Source organism: Suricata suricatta, chromosome 6 (genome assembly GCF_006229205.1).
Source record: "Suricata suricatta isolate VVHF042 chromosome 6, meerkat_22Aug2017_6uvM2_HiC, whole genome shotgun sequence".
NCBI lineage: Eukaryota > Metazoa > Chordata > Mammalia > Carnivora > Herpestidae > Suricata > Suricata suricatta.
This window is the reverse complement of record NC_043705.1, coordinates 125,748,794-125,771,278: the sequence shown is the minus strand read 5'-3', so window position 1 is coordinate 125,771,278 and position 22,485 is coordinate 125,748,794.

Here is a 22,485-nt window from a genome sequence, read left to right as displayed (position 1 = left end):
CAAACTGGTACAATATGTTCTTAAGCTATATATTCTGTCATATTTATAAATATAAATTCATAGCAAATATTCATTATACATATTGGATAATTTAATCATTAAAGATGAATAAATAGAGACATCTTGGTGGCTCAGGCAGTTAAGCATCTGACTCTTGATCTCAGTTCAGGTCATGATTCAAGCCCTGTGAAGGGCTCTGCACTGAGCATGGAGCCTTCTTGGGATTTTCTCTCTCTCTGTACTTTTCTCTCTCTCTCTCTGTCTCTCTCTCTGTCTTTCTCTCAAGATAAATAAATAAATAAGCACTTAAAAAAGATAAATAAATATATTTAAGGACACATGATAGTAGTTACATATTTTTGAAGAATGTCTTAAAAATACTTGGAATATTTTCTCCTTAATATTATTGTCTCATTATTATTTAGGCACATATAACTTGGAAGTGTAGAGAAATTATTTTGAAAAGTTTTTATTGGGGCATCTGGGTGGCTTAGTCGGTTAAGCCTCCGACTTCGGCTCAGGTCAGATCTCACATTCGTGGGTTCGAGCCCCGTGTCAGGCTCTGTGCTGACAGCCAGCTCAGAGCCTGGAGCCTGCTTCCGGTTCTGTGTCTCCTTCTCTCTCTGCCCCTCCCTCTCTCATGCTCTGTCTCTCTCTGTATCAAAAATAAATAAAACATTAAAAAATAAAATAATAAAATAATAAAAAAATAAAAAGTTTTTATTGTTAATATTCTTATTCAATACTAACGTGTCAGACTAATTATATTTTGGAGCTTAACAAAAAGTATTAATGTGTGCATGTTCTTACTTTATTTGTCCTTTAATGGGGCCTATATTTAAGCCCCCAACTGCTAATATTTTAACTTTTTTATAAAAGCAGTATGCGATATGTGACGTAGCTTTTCCATGTATCTCTGTGACCATATATACTCATAACTTTTATCATATTAAAAAAGAAAATGAAGTCTTCTGTATTTTGTTTAAATTTCAGGACCACTGGATTAAAGGATATGTGCAATCTTACATTTTAAAGGATTTGTCAAATTGTCTTTCACTGAGAATCAGAGAGTTATATTTCTAACAATATGTAAACATCCATGACTGCCCACATTCTTGCTAACATCATATGCTATACTTTTAAACTCATATGTATCAGATAAATGAAAAAGGAATGATTTCTTGGAAGTCCACATGTGTTGCCATACTAAACTCATAGTTTTCATCACTTTTATTTATCTCTCCCTAAAAGAGGTAAATATTCTCAGTTCTTATATGTCATATTCCCTCAATCCTTCATAGATAACTATAATAAAATTCTGAAACCCACCTGAGTAAGACTGGTATTTCAGCTATGATAAATAAATTTTAGATTATTTGTTTGAATTCAGTTACTTTAAGAAATATGTAGGAACAAAAGTCACATTGTACTGTAAATATGTATTTATTTTCATTTAGTTTCATTTAAGAGATTTTTCTGGGGCTACCTGGGTGGGTCAGTTGGTTGAATGACCAACTTTGACTCAGGTTATGATCTCATAGTTCTTGAGTTCAAGCCCTGCGTTGGGCTCTGTGCTGACAGTTTGTGCCTGGAGCCTGCCTCAGATTCTGTGTCTTCCTCTCTCTCTGCCCCTTCCTAGCTTATGCTCTGTCTCTCTCTTAAAAGTAAATAAACTTTTAAAAATTTTTAAAGAGATTTTCTGTTTGGATTTTATTAATTTTATCATTATTACTATTATTACTATATTTAGTTGTATAGATTTTCTTTGTTTTTATTTTGCTAATTTTTTGCTGAAATCATTTTAGTCATAAGTATTTTAAATCCTTGTAGAATATCTGTATAATTTGAAATCTTTGTGGGTCTATTTCAATTGCTTTTTATCATTGTTAGTCAATAAACAAGCCATATTTTCATTTGCCTCCTTTTAAAAAAGTAAACTTTAGGCAAATATTAACTTAATGGAGATAATTTGAGTGTTTGAACATTGTTGTTTTCCCTTAGATATACTTATTTTTAATTTTTAGATAGACACGGCAATAGGTGTATGTATAAACCAGATACTCAAATTTGATGGAAGGATTAACATTTCTTCAGCAAGAAAAAATATTACTTTTAAAAATGATGGTGAGGGGCACCTGGGTGGCTCAGTCTGTTAACCGTCTGACTCTAAGGCTCAGGTCATGATCTTACAGCTTCGTGGGTTCAAGCCTTGCACTGGGCTTGGTGTGTGCAGCACAAGCCTTCTTAGGATCCTCTCCCTCTTCTGTCCCTCCCCCACTCTCACTGTCTTTGTCCTCTCAAAATAAATAAACTGTAAAAAAGGAATAAAAATGATGGTGACATATAGACATTTCCAGTAACATACAGGTTGAATGAACCCATCACCAGCAGATCAGTGCTATTAAAAGGTTAAAGGAAGTCCTTTAGGCCAAAGGAAACAACTGGTAAATTCTATCAAAATTAAGAAAAAAAATGTGAACTCTATAAAAATAGTTCCTGAGAATTAAAGAGATGTTAATACTTCCTAAATCATTGTATGCGGTCAACATTACCCTGGTAATATATATATATGTATATATATATATATGTAAAGAAGCTCTAGATTAATAAATATTATGAAAATAGAGGCAAAAAGAGCACACATAATTTTATCAATCCAACAATATATGAAAATGATACTTCATTATGACCAAATATGGTTTAACAGGGAAATGCAGAGAAATCAATGTAATTTTCCATATTAATACATTTAAAGACAAATTAAGAAAGGAAATTCTTTGGATTATCTCAATACACAGAAAACTTATTTGACAAATGTAATCATCCAGTTACAATAATAAAATTTCAGTAAAGTCACAATAGAAAGAAATATTGTGAGCTATACGCAGCATCTATGAAAAATCTATGCTTTTAAACTCATAAGAATGCAAATTGGTAAGATATATTGAAAAATAAGTTGGCAATTTCTTGATAATTTAAATGTATATCTATTACTTATTATATATTCCAGGATTTTACTCCTAGGTATTTATGTATTCAAGAAAAATGAAGGCATATGTTTATAAAAAGATTTCTACATCGATGTTCACAGAAGCTTTATTTGTAATGGGCAAGACTAGAATTAACCAATTGTCCATCAAGGGATGAGTGGATAAACAAACTTGGAATACTCATGCAACGCACTACTATTCAACAGTACAAACAAACGCATTATTGATAGTTGCTCTTAAATCAATTTCAAGACAGTTACTTTTATGAAAGAAGATGAGCAAAAAACAGTACATGCTATGTTTCTAATTACATAAAATTTAGGAAATTTTAGAGGTATGGTTGTGAGAGATTACAAAATGGTACTACAAAATATTTGGGAATGGTAATTATATCTATTTTCTTGATTGTGGTCATAGTTTTATGGGTATATAAAATACCCTTGGAATATAGCACTTTTTTTTTCTTTTTCTTTGTTTTTATTTGAGAGAGTGTGTGAATGTGCAAGTATGGGAGAGGCGCAAAGAGGGAAAGGAAAAGAGAGAGAAGGAGAAGGAGAGAGAGAGCGAGTGAGTGAGCGAGAGAGAGAGAGAGAGAGAGAGAGAGAGAGAAAGAGAGTGCATCCCTAGCAGGCTCCATGCTCAGAGCAGAGTCCCATGCAGGGGACTGTCCACAGAATGGGACAGACAATGCCTCACCAATGTATGCAAGCTTAATCAGTATGACCCCGTGATTATGACCTGAGCTGAAATCATGACGGAGCTCTAACCTGACTGAGCCATCCAAACGCCCCTATATGCACTCTTTTTATATGTTAATTATATTCTAAAAATACAGGGAAAGGTAAAAAATAAACATATCTGTACTGTCAGTATGTAACATTGAACTTCTAAATGCTGATTTTAGAAATGGTGTCTGATATATGAAAATTCTACAGATGTTTTATAATAAAATGCTATTTTGCCAGTTCTGTCACAAATATTTATTTTACTATGGTGTAGTCTTTATTTTCTACTGAGGACTAGTGAACCTACACAAAATATAGATCCATATTTATAAAATGCAAGTATATTTCAGAGAGTTCTATAAAACATATGGCTCATTTATTCTTTAATAATAATATCAACAAATACAATCTCTTTTTTTGCCAAATTTAAAAAAAAGGCTTATTTCAATTGAATCCTATGGCTAATTATGTGGAAAGAATATGGTTTAGAAAGCTATTAAAGTAGAAAGAAAAATAGTTTAAAGTGGAAGAAAAAGTTATGATTACAATAGTAAAAATGAATGAAAAGAAAGAGTCAGACTCAGAAATGCATACACAAACACAAAAACATACAGCCTCATAAAGAAAAGAAATCCACAGAATGGGACAGACAATGCCTCACCAATGTATGCAAATAAGAGAACAATAGAAAGATGTTTGAGCCCTCCTTCGGTGTTAGGATTCTAGAGCTAAACATTTTTAAAGCCCATTTTTGTTATCACAACTGCAGGCATGTGGATTATAATTGTAATTATTTTCCCTGTGAGCTATGAATATTTTTCTCTCCTTATGTCTACATTGTCTGGCAAACAGCAAGTTTGCATTTAACTTAATTTTAAGGGATCTAACATCTAATCACCAGGAAGAGAAAAAGATTATGTTTTAAACTATTGAAAATTTCAGTATTTTCTCTATATAGCACTCCTTTTACCCCATCTTTTGTTTGTACATGTATATATACATATAGATGTGATTAGACATAGTATATATGTTTACATTTGCACATGCGAGTAAATATACATGTATATGCATGTATATATATTTGTACATATTTTGTATATATTCTTGTTTTTACACAGAAATAATTTTAAAAATCAGTGGTAAAGCAAAAAAGATACTTAAAGTTTACTTTAGTCAACTGGGACATTAGAGTATTTTTGTGTGTTTGTGTCTGTGTGTTGTTTCATTTTGTAAAACATAGTTTATATATGTTTTACTGACATATAATCAAATTGTGACTATATCTCAGATCTACTGAACCATAACTCTCTTCTGTATCTGAGAGTTTTATGGATTTATTTCCTCTCTCTTACCTTCTCTGTCTCAAAATTAATATACAGAGTATCTAGCTTATGTTTAAGCCACTTTAAGTCAGAAATTGTTTTTCACTTCATATATTTACCAATGTTTTATTTTCTTTTAACTTTTTTGTAATGTTTTTTATTTATTTTTGAGAGAGAGAGAGAGAAAGAGAGAAAGAGAGAGCGAGCGAGCAGGGAAGGGTCAGAGAGAGAGGGACACACAGAATCCGAGGACAGGCTCCAGGCTCTGAGCTGTCAGCACAGAGCCTGACGCGGGGCTCAAACCGAAGAACCGAGAGATCATGACCTGGGCCCAAATCGGGAGCTCAACCGACTGACTGAGCCACCCAGGCGCCCCTACCGATTCTGTTTTAAATAGTACATATTTAAGTAGTAAATGAAAAAATTTGCATAGATGACTTATTTTAGACACTCTTTAAAATATAAAGGTTCTCTGTGGAAGGCAGACCCTGTAATACCATTTCCTTTTTTGAAAGTCCTCTCTCAACCTATTGATAAGAAAAATGATGCCGTTTAAACTCAAATCAAGTGTCATTTCCTGTATGAATTATTTTTTCCATCAAACCGAGATAAAGAAAATACCACTTCTTTGTGCTTTTATCTATATCTCAATTATTCTCATATTACAAAGACATGTGTCTCTGACCCATTATATCAAAAGCACTTTCAGAGCAAGGTCTGTCATCATGGTGCTTAAATCACTTGAGGCAAGGAGGAATTTTTGACGAAAGAATCTATGAATGGATAAACAAATGGGTAAATGAAGTTCACTCCAGTCATTTACACTATTTGTTTTTTCCAAAGGATGTCGGGATGCTGTTTACAAGTTGCATTTTACCTGAAACTGTTATTATGAATCACTGCATGTCAAATACAAAGCACTCAGTTTTATAAAATTAATAACAAAGAGAACATAGACATGTTGGTAAGCAAATTTTTCTTTCAAGAGATTTTTTTGATAGGAGATATGCTAAATTGCTTGTGTATCTATACACAAGTTTATTTAAATGTGTTACTTTATAAAGTTAAGATTTAGAAATTCTTATGAATATCCCCAACAGACCACTGGATTGAGTTTTGTTTGTTTTCTTCTCTTTCCAAGCCCAATTAAATAATGAATATATGTATGCATGTGTGTGTGCATGTTTGTGTAGGTGTGTGCATATGACATATACACAAAACAACTTTTCTAATGTTACATGTTATATATCCCGTATTTTATACTATATATTAGAAAGAAAATATATGATGTCATATTGTGGTATGCAATATATCATATGCTGTATATCATAAAAACTATAGTATATATCATATTACTTTAGGGTGGTGAGAGTGCTGTCATGTCTTATTCCAGATCTTAGAAGAGAAGCTGTCAATCTCTCGCCATCATGAAGTATGATGTTAGATGTGACCTTTTTATATATTACCTTAATCATATTGAGGTATATTCCTTTTATACCCAATTTGCTGAGAGTATTTACCATGAAAGAATTTGGATTTTGTCAGGTGCTTTTTCCGCATCTATTGAGACGGTGATATGATTTTTGTCTTTCATTCTATAAATGTGGTCTTTCATTCTATAAATTTATTGATTTGAGTATGTTGAACCATCCTTAGATCCAGAGATGAATCCCATTTCATCGTGGTGTATGAGTCTTTTAATGTACTGTTGTATTTGGTTTGCTAATATTTTGTTGAAAGTTTTTATATCTATATTCATGAGGGATTTTGGTCTATACTTTTTTTGTAGTGTCCTTATGTAGCTTTGGTATCAGGCTAATGCTGGCCTCATAAAATAAGTTTGGGAGTGTTTTCTTCACTTTAAATTTTTGGAAGAGTTTGAGAGGGATTGGCAATAATTCTTCTTTAAATGTTTGGTAAAATTCAGCACGGAAGCCATCTGCTCCTAAACTTTTCTTTGTTGGGAGATTTTTAATTACTGATTCAGCCTGCCTACTTGTTATTGGACTGTTCACATTTTCTGTTTCTTCCTGATTCCTTAGTGTCTTAAAACTATTTAGTTAGCTAATAATTCTCCTATTTTTTTTTCTAGTCTGGCCTGGGACCATAGATATAAACCAATGCATTCATATGTCTGCCAAAGTTTGAAAGTTTTACTGGTGAATGTCTTGTTCCAGATGGTCACTCTCACATGCTGGGCAACGGCAAGCTTTCTACAACAGTGATGGCGGTGACTGTGATGTACCACAGACCACATGGGGCTTCTCCACATAGCAGTAGAATTATAAGGCATGAAGGCAAAATATGCAAAGCCTCTTGTATGCTCTGGATTGTCACAATGTCACGTATGCTACATGCTATGGGTCAAACCAAAAACACAGTGAGTTTTGATTCAAAGGGTTAGAAAACAGATACTACTTCTTGATGAAATGTGTTGCCAATTCTGTCATTCATTTTGGAATCTACTACATTTTATCTCCATACTTCTCTAATTTTTGATTCTCTTTGTTAACTTCAGTATTTGCTCTTGGTCCCTTTATTGTCATGAAGCATTAGATACTCCTCTGACCTATTTGAACTCTAAATCACATCTAAGTCCAGCTCTGAATATTGTTACAGTTCTCCATGTTTTTATGATTAAAATTTTTTTTAATTTATTTTTTAAAATTTACATCCAAGTTAGTTAGCATATAGTGCACTTTGTTTTTAATAAGAATCTCAGCTCCATGGTCCAAAAGAGCCCCATTAGTTAGAGTAGACCACTCATTATATGACAGAGAAATATCTGACCATAAGTGTGATTTTTTTTTCAGAGTGTTATGCTTTTAGAATCATGAAAAGAGTGCACAATGTTCAGCTCCGAATTTTTGGACCTCCACTTATGTAAGTGCAGGAATAAAACAAACACCTATCCCTCCTTTTGGAAAACCAGACAACTAAATTAAAAACAGAAACAAAAACCAACTGAAGCTTATATTTAACCCACCAGAAAAAGTACCTCTCCACCTCGTATGAAACTGGCACTTGCATTCTGTCAAAAGAATATCACGTTACTTTGTTGTTATTATTGGGTTTTGTTTTTGTTGTCCTGATTTGTTAGTAACATGAATGTGTTTGTGTATTCAGAAGTGAAGACAACACTGTTTATCTAAGTCAACTATTAACTCTTAGGTCATTTCCCAAAGAGCTTTCTTCCAGTTATTGTATTTTCTTAATAAATGCAAATTAAGTAATTATCTAGTTAAATTTTGACTAGACATTATTCATTTGAGAAATTGTTGTTTTATAGTGCAAAGGAAGCATTTTTTTCCACCTTTGGCACTTTACAATAAACTCATTCTGATCTAAATTGATTGCTGTGGGATTATCTTGGAGTCATTAAAATATTGCTGTATTGACATTCACTAATGTCTTTAATTAGCAACTTCAAATTCCAGTGTTTGGCATTAAATATGAACCGACATAATTTATTATATCCCTATAGCTGTTTATTCAGTTTTGTTTGTTTATTCATCGAGTATATTAAATACTTATATGACATACTTGTGTTATAGTTAAGCAGACCATGTTTATAGTATATTCAGATTAACTTTATAATAAAGATATAGCTGAGGTTCTGAAACTTTCTGAATTTTTATCTTGCTTTATTCCTTTCAAATTTTCAACAAAATGTTGAATTTACCGTAAATGTAAAAGATCCACTCTCACACATAAAGCAAAACTCACTCTTCAGAAATTGGCTCTTTTCAAAAGCCAGAGAGTTTTGTTATGAGAGTTGAATTTGGAATCTATGAACACATAATAAGGTCATTCTCAACTGGCTTGGCCATTTTCTTTTGGGTAAATGTCATGTTCACAGTGTTGTTTCTAAATTCCTACAAAAGAAAAGCCTGAAAAAGAAGAAGCCATTCAGGAAGGTATAAAAGTAAATAATTCATCTTTATGAATCAACAACACACCATCATTAGGCTAATGGGATAAAAGTGCCTTCTCTCCTGCCACATCTTCCTCCTTGTCAGGCAAAGGTGTAAATTAGAGGCCTCACACTTTGGATTAGTGCTGAATGTGTGTCTTCCACATATTTGCCCCTCCAGCTGTTAACTTGGTTATGTTCCCTCTGTAAACCAGCTTCCCTGTTAGAAAACAAGCAAAACAATGTTAATCACATATTTGTTGTGATAAATAGGCAAAATAAGGCCCTTAAAGTAACATAGATACATACAGTTGGTGTTCATTACATATATTCTTTCCGGCGAGAATGGCAAAATGTCTTGAATCTCTCTACCATATCAGACCTTCATTTAAGAAGGAAAACTGATCTAGTCTTCCAAAATGGGCATTTAAAAAAACTCTGAGTACATGAGTATATGATTATAGAGACCTTCCACAGGTCTCTATATTTTATGTGTTGTTCAGCTACATGTTTAGTTTGAATATTTTGAAATTATTTTTTAGTGAATAAATATAACCTAGAAACCATGCAAACTCTGAAATGAAACTAGGGTGAAAGGCTTCACTGGTGGTGGGTGTGGATTACAATCCTCTAGGATTTCAGGTCTATTATTAACGAGGATTTTTCCTGTTTCTAATGCTTGGAATACTCTTCTTCAGATATTTCCACGACTGCCTCCTCATCATTTAAGGCTTTATTTTCTTGACCACACTAGCTAAAAAAAAAATTCCTTATCAGTCATTCTATAGTGCAACACTTTACATGCTTATTTGTAGCACTCATAAGAACAAGAAACTATCTTATCTACGCAAAGATGATTAATACCTGTCTTTTTTTTTAATTATGCAAACTCTTCGGAGCACCTGGGTGGCTCAGTTGGGTGAGCATCCAACTTAGGCTCAGGTCATGATCTCACTGTTCATGGGTTAAAGCCCCACATCAGACTCTGTGCTAACAGCTCAGAGCCTGGAGTCTGCTTCAGATTCTGTGTCTCCCTCTTTCTCTGCCCCTCTCCTGCTCACACTCTGTGCCTCTCTCTCATAAATAATAAATAAACATTAAAAAATTGTTTTTAATATGTAAATTCTTTAAGGCCAAAACTTGTCTTTTTTGGTCATCTCTGTATCTTCTGTGTGAAGAATAAAATTTGATAAGTGATTTCACTTAATATATATTAATATATATTAACTGATGAACAGGTAAGAGTTTATTAGGCTTTAATCTTTTTACTTCTATATTCCTTCTGGATGTCAGTGTCAATGTAATACTGGCAGCTCTATTTGGACCTGTATACAGTTTATTCTGGAAACTAAATAGACAATGACTATATAACTTATTGGTGCCCAACCACGAACATATCTCTTATCTCTCTGCATCTATTGAGGGTACCTTAATAGTGTGTAAGGAGTTCAGTTCTAAATGAGAAATTATATCAAGAAGCACCAAACACCAACCACTTCAGTTGCTAAAAAGGAAAGAATATATCCTGTTTTATGGTAAATTTTAATGTAAGGAATAAAAGAATATTTTGAAAGTTTAAAAACTGAGGATCGTACTTTTTAGAAAGTCAACTTCAATATGCATGATAAAGCATCGATATTCAAACTTCATTTTTATGCCTGTAGCTTGGGATATTAGATGGATTGATACTTTTGAAAAGAAACTCCTATAGCTATTTTAGTTCTCTGTCCCATTACACTTCATCTTCTTGCTGCTTAGTTTTGAGCTCAAAATTTGATACAGGCTCTTCCCATATGAATATTAGAGGATCTAATAATTATAGTTTAATAAAATGAAACTCAAGGGTATGATTCATCAACTAGAGAAATGTAGGTTTTTTTCATGCAATTTAATAACATCAAATGGCCTCTATAATCATTTCCTTATAAAGCATCAAAAATGGCTTAACGGGGTTAAGTCATGCAGGTAGTTAAAAATATATTCAAAGAGATCATATGGAAGTGTGTTAATTTACTTAAATTACATTTTATTCTATTTGTGATTGTTTATATAGTTATTTATAAATTCTATTTATAAATATTCTACATGTGGTAAAAATTAGGTGAACTTTTTGACATTTAGCATTTAACTTTAGACATAGAACTTTGACAGATAGCTGAAAGGGATATTTATGTGACTTATAAACACTAGACTTAGGACTGACAATACCTAACCTTGTGCAACATGGTTGTTAATACTACTGTTAGAGAACTTCCAAATAGAAATATGAAAAATGTTACATAAAATTTCACTAACGTAGTTATTACATATACTCATATGATGTATTAGTGAGGCAAGCCTGAACACACACAAATTTTGAGAAGTAATTTGCAAATGTGGCCATTCTGGTTATGGTTTTTGTAGAAGAAATTGATCTTCCATTAACCTTATTAATGCAAGGGATTCTCAGAATGTTAAAGGGAACACTTATATTAGCAATGTTAGGAGAAAGGTAGTTACAATTGAATTTTAAATTAGATGATGTGATACAAGTAGTGAAAGGAAAATCCCAAGAATTATAATGAGTTAACTGGGTTTCCAGTACTGATTTGCCTACGTATGAACAGTTTAACTTTGAGAAGGTGATATTAATTCACTGGTCCTTATTTTACCCTTAAAAGGGCAAAAGCACTATTTTCACCTAGACAGAGGATAAAAATTAATATTCATAAGATTACAGATAAATACACTAAAGTGTTATTCAGTATTTAGTTTTCAGCACGTTACTGGAGGTCTTATCTAGTGAAATAAGAAATCAAAATAAATTAAAGATGTACATATTGGAAGAAAAGTAAAATGCTCATATCTTCAGACAATATGCTTGTGCAAATATAGAATTCACCAAACTACTCAAAATAATTAGTAAATAGTGATTCAATTAAGGATGATAGATACAAGTTAATATACACATATGAAACAAACCAAAAAACCCTGTATTCCTAAACACAGCAAACATGTAAAAGTGAATTTATAGGTAATTTAGAAAAAGAAAACAAAACACCAGCAACATGTCTAATGAAAGATATAATTAACTCCAGTAAAATCAATCAATTGAAATATATGATGTTATGGGATTATAGAACTCAGTATCACAATGATGTCAAGTCACTCAATTAAATTACAGGTTCAGTGGATTATCCTTCAAAAACCAACAAATTTTTTTGTGGAAAATGACAAGCTGGTTCTAAAATGTATATTAGAATACAAATTATTGAAAATAACAATGATAATTTTGAAAAAAGTTTGAATAGTTGCAAAATCAGAAATCAAGACTTATCAGAATTTATAATTAATATGGCAGAGAGATAGTAGACTACTGGCATATGCAAGACATTAATAGAAGAGATTAAATAACCCAAAATCCTTCCACCTCTAAGAAGCTTCCTGTAATAAGAATATCAAATAATGTAGAACAATAAAAATCAACAAAATACTAATGGCACACTGTTTGGAAACTTTTCCAAAATAATTTATTAAAAATCTGAACAATATAAAAATTCCCAAGATACATATCGAACTAACAAAGAATTGAATTGTCAAGTAAAACTTTTGTGAATTAAGTATCTTACCCATTTTACTAAGATTTTTGAGACTATAAAATATCTAGAGATATTTGTAAATTAGGCTTAGGTCTTCCATGGTCCTCTATTATATCATTGCACATGGGCTCTTTTGACTAGAGTGCAAGGGGTCTCTAAGGAGATACATGAGTTGCCTCATATATAGAGAAGCATCTAGGTTAAAAGATGTTTAATACTCTGTTTAATACCTACAGAAAGGAATATAGCTTACTTTACATTCAATGAGGATATATTGTTCATAAATCTATAGATTGAATGTTTGCTTACTATAAGCAATTATAAAGTAGGTGTTAAAGGCATTTCCTAGATATGGAGTTTATGTAAAGCAATTACCATCATCCCCTCTCTTGTAGGTCAATGATCGACATGTTTATGTGGATGTTGATCAGGCTCTCTGCCTTCTTTCTTTTTCTTAGGGCAAATTCTAGTAATTGAGTGTAGAATAGATCACAAGCCAATTGCCTTCGTTTCTTCATATATCCATGCAAATGCTTTTATGGAACTTCTGTAGAAGGGCTCATAAAAAATAATAATTTTGGTAACTGAGGAAAGAAATTCTGGCTATTGAGATGTGAAAAAGAAGGTCTTTTATAGTATACCTTTTCTTACCTTATGACTTTTGTACCATGTATATTGATTAATATAGAGAAAATAATCTAATATTTGGATTTTGAAAAGTATTTACCTTAACAAATCAAATCAAAACAAAATGAAAACCTATTTGAGCAGCCAAGTTTATAATAGCTTCATTTATATTGTGTGTATTGTTGTGACAAACATAAAGGTGTGATGGTTACATCTTTCTTTAGGAAAGAATTTGTTGAGCCGCAAGGAATGAAAATAGTGGATTATCTACAGGTGCCGTATTTTCAATATCAACCTTACTTTTCTAGGACAACCTCCAACCAATGATTGACTAGTGCAAGGATTCCAGTGCCTGGCTATTTCTGTTGGATGTTGGACTCTTTAAAGGGCCATTTTTACTTTAGAATTAATCTCCATTGGTTTTATGAAGACTTTGTCAAATCTGTACACAATTGGTGAGTCTCCTTGACCAATCTTATCTCCCTTTAAGGTTTCAGATTTGTAATATGAAAGGTTTTCCTGCATAACATTTGTCCTCTCCCTTTAAACTTTTATATTAAAATATTGGCATTCTTTTATTTGTAACATTTTTTTGAGAGCTGCTCATATTTGGGCTCCTTTGAAAGATCATCATATAAATGCTTATCCTTATGTCTTAATTAAGATTTATCCCCTTAGCTAATTAAAATAAGAAATAAAGGATTTTTGTTTTATTTTATAGCATTAGATTTTCCTTAATTGTTCCGGCTCTTTAAAAAATAATGTATATTAGCATTTTCCCTATAATTTAGTACCACACATAATAAATATATCAGGATATAGTATGCTACATTCACTTGTTCGTGACTTAACAAAGAGATGTCTGCAAAGATGTCTGGAATATAGACTTTTTTTACCGAAGCATAGTTGACACACCATGTTACACTAGTTTTAGGTGTTCAATATCGTAATTTAACAAGTTTATGCATTATGCTATGCTTACCACAAGTGTATCTTTTATCTGTCACCTGACATTCTTAACTGTCTCTCATTTTTTGCTTTCCAGAGATCCAAATCCAATGCAGCTAATATGAGGAATGCAAGGGCACAACTGTAAGAGGAAGATTCAAGACCTCATCTCTCACCACCTGGCTGGTAACGAAGACCCAATCTTGTAAGGTGCTTGGGGCACGAGTAGTCCCTGGTAGAAGTCTAGTTTTTGAAAATTTCATCTGGATTGATTTGGTTATGTTCCAGTGAAGAGGAATAGCTATTTTGTAAAAATTATTTATCACTTTAAAAGTAAAGGGTAGAAAATGAAATATACAAAAAAAAAGGGAGGAGATTGGTTGGCTGCTATCAAATTTCTTTGATGTGCTAGAGAGAGATAGTAAAAAGAATAGAGGATTTGGCAACTAAAAGTGAAGTGTAAAAGGTCACCGTAGTAGCTTGCAAAGGGCCCTTATCTCTTGAAATGGGAGACAAAAATAATCTAAAAACCAAACCCAAGATTCAGTGCCCTTGTTAGGAAACCTAGAACTTTTCGTGTGTGAGCCAGGGACATAGGAGTGGATACCACTGAAGACCAGAGATCATCTCTTAGTGCCCCTCCCTACGTAATGAGTAGCATCTTGGCTAAACTGTCTTTTAGAGTGGATCTTCTGGGTCCAAATGTATCATTCAGAATGACACTTGGTAATTGTAGACTTTCTCACATTAGTCCTAGATTATGGGACAAGAGCAAATATAGTAGGAAAAATAAAATGGAAGTCTCTAAAACTGACCTCCGCATCTCAGTCCATGACCAATATAGCAAAACAGACAATATTACAACCAAGATTGAGTGATGAAAAAGTACAAGCCTTAGGAATCTGAAGATTTCAAGAATAGCCTATTGTGTCTCGATTTTATTCACTATGCTGGCCACTGACAAAAATACCCTGAACAAATGACTCAAAGGCTATCACAAGATCTAGATGGTAACTTTGCTAGAAAGGATTAATATGGTCTCTAGGTATAAAGGCATTCACTGTCCAATTCTGATTTCTTCTACTCCTTCTGTTTTACAGAGCCTTTCCTATAAACTATGCTGCTGTGTTACATATACCATCTGATATTGTATACAGTATAGTATCATTATTATAAGAATATAATATATAATATGATACTTAATATCTGTATCTTCTTACTGAAGGACTCAACTAGCACAACTGTCAAACATGATGGCAGTCAAAAAATTAAAAATTATGCATCCTGAGTATGAGAATTTTGATCTGTGTGATGCTGCTGTATCTCAAAATGGTGATAATGAGAATAGAGTTGTCATTAAAATAAGTGAACATCTCCAACTGGAAACATTGGCAATAAAACATCTGAGATTTAGTTTTCTATGGTATGTGAACTAAAGAATGAGTTTTCCTGAGGTTGGGTGTGAGCACCTTAGTTCCCTGTGTTTGATAGTTATGGATTTTTTCCTTCTTACATTGACAGTTCTTGGATAAAGAAAATGAGACTCCTGGGTAAAAATGCTGTGAATCTCAGGTGGTGATCTGAGGTTGTTTTATGCTGTTATACTTATGCTAATTTGCTGTGAAACAATAGAAAAGAAATATACTCCAGGGAAACTATATAATTCATAATCTTATAAATGCTTATCTTAATGGCCTTTTTTTTTAACCATTCTGGATGTGACAACTAGAATGGTTCAGTGTTTAATATCCCTATTCACTTAATTGTAGAAATGTATCTATGTCTAGTGAAATTTATTTTTGCAAACAGTAAATATTTAATATTTTTATTTATCTCATTTCCCCTCATGATCCCAGCCTTCTTTCTTCAAATATAATTATATAAGAGCCATTTTAATGTTTTTTATTCATTTTTCACCCATTGACATCTTTCATTTAATATACTCTAATAATATTACAGAAAGTTTTTAGTTAAAAGTTTCAGAGAGATTTCGTTATTAAGAATTCAATATTGCTGAAGAGGATATTTAATGTCATTAAGCACGTTATTGTTTCATATCTTTATTATTTCCTCTGGGTATACATTTTTCTGGAAACATTTGTAAATTTTGAATTCTTTCCCCAGAAATGTATTCATTTTTTAAGATTTTGATACTGTTGGAATTCTCTAGAGGAATAATAACTATTTTTGAAAACTTTTGGAGGAATACTATCAGGACATTTTAATCTCCAATTAACATTTTTGGGGTATTACATGCAAATTTAAGACTGAGATTGTAGTATGCTGAAATGAATGTTTGATCTATTTCATATCCTCTGTAGGACATTCATCCATAATAGGAAGTAAGACGGGGAGGAGAAGCACATAGTTACAAAGAAAGAAAGGCTCTCTGAGAATTAGAAGTGCCAACTACAAAGAAAATTCTCACCATATAGTAAATTATCACTGAAGATGTTTAAATTGAAGTAAACTAGCTATCTATCATTTAAGGAAACTGTAGGATACATTGTACCATGTTGCATAGGATACAATTAATACATCTTACACAACTTATATCTTCTTATAACTTTGAAAGAATCTTTTTGTTTCTGTTTTGAGGGAGAGAGAAAGTGTGCATGCTCCTGCGAGGGGTGGGGTCGGAGAGAGAAGGAAAATCCCAAGCAGGCTCCTCTCTTAACTGACTGAGCCAGTCAGGCACCCCATCATTGGAGATTTTTGGAATCATGTTGTATTCTTCAGGACAGTCCCACACTAGTTATATGTGTTATAAGAATTATAAGGGGCGGCACTTCTGGATAGCTCAGGTGGTTGGACCTCTAACTCTTGCTTTTGGATCAGGTCATGATCTCATGATCTGTAAGTTTGAGCCCTGCATAAGGAAGCAGGGCTCAGGGCTAACAGTACGGAGCCTCCTTGAGTTTCTCTCTCTCCCATTCTGTCTCCCCCAGCTCTACTCACTCTCTCTCTCTCTCTCTCAAAATAAATAAATAAACTTAAAAAAATAAATAAGTCCAATGATTACATTGAATGATGCTTCTGTGAATCTGCCTTTTACAACGAAAAAAAAAAAGTAGCAGTGAATATAACGGAGAGACACACTCATATCTAACCAATTTTAAGAGTCACTCCCTTATACACAGGTGTTACATATACTTTGTGTGGATAACCTCTGGAACAAGAGAATATGAAAGTAAACTCTATATAATCATAAAGCATGTTCCTATACAGTACGCTACTAGAATCAGATTTAGGCAGTCCATGACACAGATATCTACCTTTAAAAATGACTTAAGAAAGCATTAATACCTCTATGTCTACTCAAAATTAGCTCCTCCCTAAGCTTCCATAACAACTGACGATGACATGTGACTTCTTACATTTCATTGACCAGATCAACCACATGGTTCACAAGAGGACTGGTAATTAATTATATGTGAGAAAGTTGAATAGTCCATAGGCTCTGTTATCCTGATACAAATATCATTATAAAAATACTACCAGTTATTACATTTTAGTATTAAAAAGATAATAAATCACACTCACTGAAAAGAAAATTTCCTTAAATATGGATCCTAGAGGACAATTTTGAAACGATAGGGTAAGGGCATTAAAAAATACACTTTGCCATAAAAACAATGAGAATACTGAGGACAAGAAAATCTGGCAAAATCAAATGCTTTCAGAAGTCAAGATTAAAAGCTTGCAAGAACCTGAAAAGTGCGTGTTCAAGAGAGATTACTAATCTCAATATGAACAGCAAGTTTCGGTGCACCTTGGCTTGCTCTAATCCTATCCTCTTCCACGGATTCACAATAGCCTTGAAAACCAGCCGTCTTCTATCTATAGCTCTAAAATCCATCACACTGACAGTCACTGGAAGAATACAACAGGTTTGGATATCTAAAATCAAAAGCCAAAAGCCCAGCAAATTGCCATTATTTGAGTGGTCTGGAAGCTCCCTCAAAACTTGATTCTCTGGGTTTTTCAATATTTGAAGTGGCACAGAACTTACTTTTTGCAAACAGCCCTGCTCGGGATATTTTTCAAAATAAACAGTGGCAATTAGCATAGATGATGATAACAGTTGGATCTACCACAAATCTGACCAAAAAACTAAAAGGAAAAAATAAGGAATGAGATATTCATAGGGCACTTTGAAAACCTCCAACACACCCTGGAATTCTGCAAGACTGTGTACATGTCCATGAAAGATCTGGGAAGGCTCTAAACTCTGGACACTTGTTGAACTTAAAACTCTAGGCAAAAAAATAGTGAAAATTAGGGTAGGGTTACAAACTGCCTTACAGACTGTTAAAAACAGGCACACGCACGCACACACACACACACACATATATGCATGCACACACACAAACACACACAACACACAAACACAAACATACATCCCACTGGCAAAGACTAGAAGACTTATTGGTTTAAAAAATAAAGTTAAACCTTGGTTTGCAAGCATAATTCCCTCCAGAAACAGGCTTGTAATCCAAAAAATTTTCAGATCAAAGTGAATATCCCCATAAGAAATAATGAAAATTCAAGATGATTTGTTCTACCACCCAAAAACACTCATATAAAAATGATTATAATACTGTAATATAATACAAAATAATAAAGAAAATACAAAAGAAAAAGAAAAAAATAAACCAATTAACTTGCACTTATCTTTGAAAACCTCCGTGGCTGGTGTGAGGGAGCCAAGAGAGAGGACAGTTACTGTGCAGGATGACTTTCACTATCATTAAAGAAATCACTGCTATCAACTGGCTTAATGGAATCTTTTCCTTTTTGTGCAATTTTAACAAAGAACCTATTCAATGACCTAGAATGAAGCAAAGCATTCCTAAGCTTATTTGTATGGAAAGCCAGGACAATAGGACATAAGAGTACCAAAATAAGTCATTATATTTATGGTCAATTGATTTTGACAAGGATAGTATAACAATTCGTAAGGCAAAGGAATAGTCATTTCAACAAATGGTATGGGTACCACTAGCTCACCACATACAAAAAAATGCAGAAAAACTTTTATTTCATCTCATGTACAAAAATTACTTCAAAATTCATCACATACATAAATGTAAAAGCTAAAATCATACAACTTTCAGAAGAAAACAAGATAAAATCTTAAGGATCTTGACTTAACCAAGAATTTTGTAGCTATGGTAACCAAAGCAAAAATGACAGAACATAATGGGCTCATTGGACAGTGTCAAAATTTCAAAACATTTTTGCTTTAAGAACACTATTAAGAAATTAAGAAGATACCCTTACTGGATTGGGGTAAAAATTACCAATTCATACATATGACAATAGACCTGTATCCAGCATATATGAAGAATTCTTGCACTTTAATAATGAAAATGCAAACAACCTCAATATAAGAAAAAAAAGGACAAAGAATATGGGCAAAGATTTTTATTAAAAAAAGATACATGAACAATAAAAATATGAAAAGATGTTCAGCATCATTATCTGTTATGGAAGTGCAAATCAATCCACCATGAAATATCACTTCACATCTGCTGAGATGGCTAGAATAAAAAGCCAGAATGAGCTTTGTCGAGGATGTAAGAAATTAGGACTCTCATACTGGTGAGACTTTCATGCTGGTGGGAATGTAAGATGGTGGAAATACTTTGGTGAACAATTTGGCTATCCTCAAAAATTTAAATATATCTCTATATGATTCATCAATGCTATCCCTAGTTATAAACCCAAAAGTATTAAAAACATATATCTTTACAAAAATTGCATACAAATGTTGATAACAGCATTATTAACAAACCAAACCCATCACTTGTTTTTTTTTAAATAGTTTATTGTCAAATTGGTTTCCATACAACACCCAGTGCTCTTCCCCATAAGTGCCCTCCTCCATCACCACCATCTCTTCTCCCCCCTCCCCCTTCAACCCTCGGTTCATTTTCAGCATTCAATAGTCTCTCAAGTTTTGCATCCCTCTCTCTCCCCAACTCTCTTTCCCTCTTCCCCTCCCCCTGGTCCTCCATTAGGTTTCTCCTGTTTTCCCATTAGACCTATGAGTGCAAACATGGTTTCTGTCCTTCTATGGCAAGAAAAATGTAGTATATTCATGCAATGAAATACAATTTGGCAGTAAAAAGGAATAGAGTTCTGATACATTTTAAAACTAGATGAAACATGAAAAGTTATGCTAAATGAAAGAAGCCAAACTAAAAGACAACATATTTTATGAATCCATTTACAGGAAAGGTCAAAATAAGCAAATTCCTAGAGACAGAAGTATGTTAGTCTTTGCCAGGGGCTAGGGAGAGATAAGGATGTGTAATAATCGCTCATGGACATGAGACTCTCTGTGGTTCTGGGATTAAGTAGCTGTAACGATCACACAACATCATGTATATACTAGAAACCACTAATTAGTACATTTTAAAAGGGTGTATTATATCTCAAAAAATGTGATATGTGAATTATATCTCAAAAAGCTTTACCAAAACTGGAACCCAACTTTAGAAATATGTCTGAATAGACAAAATAATCTGAACTGAAATTTGAAAGGGCAATTTCTAAAAAGAAATTATTACACGCAATTTAAGTTAAATTTAGGGGCTGCATCTAATAAAATCTTAAGCTGTAAGAAGGTTTTTTATGTCCATAACACATTTTGTAATCATGGCCCATTTCAAATTACCATGGGCAGAACACCTGTGGATTCTTTGAAGCCCTCTGGAGCACAGTTCTTGTGAGTCCCCGTCAGATAATGCTATGCTTTTGCAAGAATTCGCTATGTTTCTCTGGTGAATGATTACACTAAAAATCTTGATTTCAGTCTTCAAAATGATATACTTCCTTTCTGTTAGGCAGCATACTCATGTGTTCAGAAAGCAGAGTAAGATGATTGTTGAAACAAGTCCACCTGGTGAATTTAGGGTGCTTAAAGTTAGGGAAACATTTTCTCCTCGCCAAACATTTCATTTAGCTGAAATGGATGATTTTTCACTTGATTCAATCATTTTATTTATACAGGGGAAATAAACAGGCATTAGAAGCTTATGGCATTGTACCTTTTTTCTAATCATTTAATATAAACAATTTTGTGCTTATTGGAACATAGTTGGCAAATGACTAGTGTCAAACTAGAGATGATTTTCTTCCTTTAAGTTGTAATCTGTGTTTTCTCTGTGTAAGCAAAGTCTAATGTCTATGTCTGTTTACACTGAAGGCGAAAAATGCCACTTTTCAATATAGCATAAATAACTACATGAGCTTGTCTAAAACTATTCCATAGTCAGAAGCAATTTTCTCCAGTAAAATGTTTATTAATAATGTACTTTCTGGGGTTCCTGGGTGGCTCAGTCAGTTAAGCCTCCAACTTCAGCTCAGGTCATGACCTTGCAGTTCTTTGTGAGTTCAGGCCATGCATTGGGCTCTGTGATGACCACCTTAGAGCCTGGAGCTCGCTTCGAATTGTGTCTCCCTCTCTCTCTTCCCCTTCCCCAGTTGCTCTCTGTCTCTGTCTCTCTCAAAAATAAGTAAACATTAAAAAAATTGAATGGTTTACTTTCCACTAAATCCAGTCTATTCTGCTAAAAATGAATTTGGCTTTATATCTCTAATAAATTTTAACTTTTTATGTGTAAGAGTAAGCATTCACATATATATGCCAATATAATATATGTATATTATATATTATAATATTATACATTATATTTTAATATATCTATAAATATAAATATATTTAGATATATTAACATATGTTTAGATATTTGTATTAGTGTACATACAGATGACATTTACAAAATTATTATTATAAAGCCACTCAGTATAACCATTTTTATTATTTTTATCCACTGTATTTTGGCAGAATCATCCCTATTTATTCAAATGAAAGAAAACCCAACTCTATTCTATGCTGCCAATGGTTATTCATGTATTCTCACATATTTATATTTTCAGGTTTTAGGAAGAGTAAATAAATTAAAATAGATTGTGCTGATCACTCCAAATTTTACATTTGATGGTGATTATATTTGCCTGTGAATACTTTCTTGATTCTAATCTTTTGCTGAGATAGAATACCATTTTCTAATTTCCAGTTATCATGGAAACAGATTTCCCAATATTCCTCTGGACTCTTCCTACAATCCTTCTTCCTCGCCACTATGCTAGGTGGGTTTACTGCTTGTGAAGAAACTGACAATGGTATCAGCTCTAAACTGGAAACAGCTAATGTATTTGATTCTTCTACGTCTTCATTCCTCCTTTCAGTACTGATCCAGTGGGAAGGAGTGGGCTGGGCAAATGTATTCTTCTCTTTAAATTCAACATTTTCCTAGGTGTGCTGCCACAAGATCTGGACTCTAAGGAAGTTTACTTAAAGAGGAAGACTCA